Here is a 2612-nt window from a genome sequence, read left to right as displayed (position 1 = left end):
CATCCCTTTATGACCACCATGTACCCATCCTCTAATGGCTACTTCCAGCAGGATAATGCACCATGTCACAAAGCTCGAATCATTTCAAATTGGTTTCTTGAACATGACAATGAGTTCACTGTACTAGAATGGCCCCCACAGTCACCAGATCTCAACCCGATAGAACATCTTTGGGATGTGGTGGAACGGGAGCTTCGTGCCCTGGATGTGCATCCCACAAATCTCCATCAACTGCAAGATGCTATCCTATCAATATGGGCCAACATTTCTAAAGAATGCTTTCAGCACCTTGTTGAATCAATGCCACGTAGAATTAAGGCAGTTCTGAAGGCGAAAGGGGGTCAAACACCGTATTAGTATGGTGTTCCTAATAATCCTTTAGGTGAGTGTATATCTCTGCTGTAATTATATTTTGCCATAAATCATTATTATTAGTCACCCTTTGCTTGTCACTGGGTTTTGCAAATATCTAACCAACAAAAGTATTCAAAAGTGCTTGTCAACTTTGACAACACAGTATTTAATCATTTAAAAAGTACAATGTTTTTCCATTTCCTGAAAAGGTTTCGGAATGACAGCAACGATATAGTTATTTACTTTTCTGTGCTGGTCTGCTCAGGTACCATGTACTCCTGGTGGAGCATCCTCTGCTCAGTCATTCCTGCAACACAACTCAACCACTGGTGACCATGCATGACATCTGCTCTGTGGTTCCCAAAAAGTATGTTGAATTCCTTTGCATAAAATGTCAAGCAGTCAAAAGTTCACCCACCAACAGCATTAAAAACATGCTTTCCTTTGTTTCAGGGCTTACAAAAGAATCAAAACATCCCTTAAAGAAAAGCACATTTCCAAGACCGAAATGTGTGATAGGGTTCAGTGGACGACCGAGTGGATGAAAATGGTCTGCATCATTGTGGTCCTTCCTGCTCTCTTCGTCTGCCTGAAAGAGGAGCAGATGACTAAGAAGACGAAAGAAAAAATATCAACTGAATTGACCAACGGCCAACCGCAGAAGTCCACCAAGGAGGTAAGCCTGATTGGAGAGAGCATTTTTGTTACCATGATGCAGTGCATGTGTAGAAAAATGTGATATGATCGGCTAAGCCACTTAACATCCATTTTGGATTGCTGACATAATCAAACAAGGTACAGCACACATACAGTAGTTTCATTCACCTGACATTTGTATAGCCGGTTGTCTTAGTAATCGTTGTTAATTGATGTTTTTTCTTTAGGCCGGAGATCAGTTAGTCAAGATAATGATGTCTTAAAAGGAAACCGAGTACAATCTAGTCAGATACATAGTCACGCCTAACCATTAATTTAGTTGTTTAAATGTAAAACGAGATGAAACTACGTTTACGTTTCAGCGGCATGAGCACTGCTGCATCTATTAGTTTTTCTCCTCAGCAGATTTCAATTCAGTCACACTTTTTAAGGCAGCAAATGTAGAATGAAATCCTATAGCTGCCAGTTCAGTGGAAAACCAGGAAATAACTGCACCTATAGACAATTTTGACAGCAAATTTTGATTTAGTTTTAGTCATTTGACGAAAATGCAGTTTTGTTTTAGTCATATTTTAGTAATCTGCATTGTTTTAGTTTAAGTCTAGTTTTAATCGACTAAATATTAAAAAGATTTTAATCAAATAAATATACGTCATAGTTAGTTAGTTTAACTAATTTACTTAATAAATATAAATATCAAAAATATATAAATAATGTTATATAAATATATATATATATACATATATATGTATAATAACACTTTATTTTACAGTGCCATTGTTACACACATTACATATATTTGCTATAGTATTTACTATAAATTATGCATAATTACATGTAACTAACCCTAATCCTAACCCTATGCCACTCGAATCTCGAAAGGGATTCTGGCTTTTTGATCTTGGCACCTGGTTTCGATCGGTTCGCCAGAGGAGCGCTCGAGTCTCGATGTAAGTCCCCTGTCTTCCCAGACGCAACTCTGTTGAGCTGATCCTAACCTGCCTCGATTAAATTGCCACTGGAATCTCGAAAGGGATTCTGGCTTTTTGATCTTGGCACCTGGTTTCGATCGGTTCGCCAGAGGAGCGCTCGAGTCTCGATGTAAGTCCCCTGTCTTCCCAGACGCAACTCTGTTGAGCTGATCCTAACCTGCCTCGATTAAATTGCCACTGGAATCTCGAAAGGGATTCTGGCTTTTTGATCTTGGCACCTGGTTTCGATCGGTTCGCCAGAGGAGCGCTCGAGTCTCGATGTATGTCCCCTGTCATCCCAGACGTAACTCTGTTGAGCTGATCCTAACCTGCCTCGATTGAATTGCCACTGGAATCACGAAAGGGATTCTGGCTTTTTGATCTCGGCACCTGGTTTCGATCGGTTCGCCAGAGGAGCGCTCGAGTCTCGATGTAATTCCCCTATCATCCCAGACTTAACTCTGTTGAGCTGATCCTAACCTGCCTCGATTGAATTGCCACTGGAATCTCGAAAGGGATTCTGGCTTTTTGATCTTGGCACCTGGTTTCGATCGGTTCGCCAGAGGAGCGCTCGAGTCTCGATGGTTGTTCCCTTTCTTCCCAGACGTAACTCTGTTGAGCTGATCCTAA

Source organism: Triplophysa rosa, linkage group LG17 (assembly GCF_024868665.1).
Source record: "Triplophysa rosa linkage group LG17, Trosa_1v2, whole genome shotgun sequence".
In the NCBI taxonomy this organism is placed as follows: Eukaryota; Metazoa; Chordata; class Actinopteri; order Cypriniformes; family Nemacheilidae; genus Triplophysa; species Triplophysa rosa.
The sequence above is the reverse complement of the archived record's forward strand: the minus strand, read 5'-3'. Positions refer to the sequence as shown.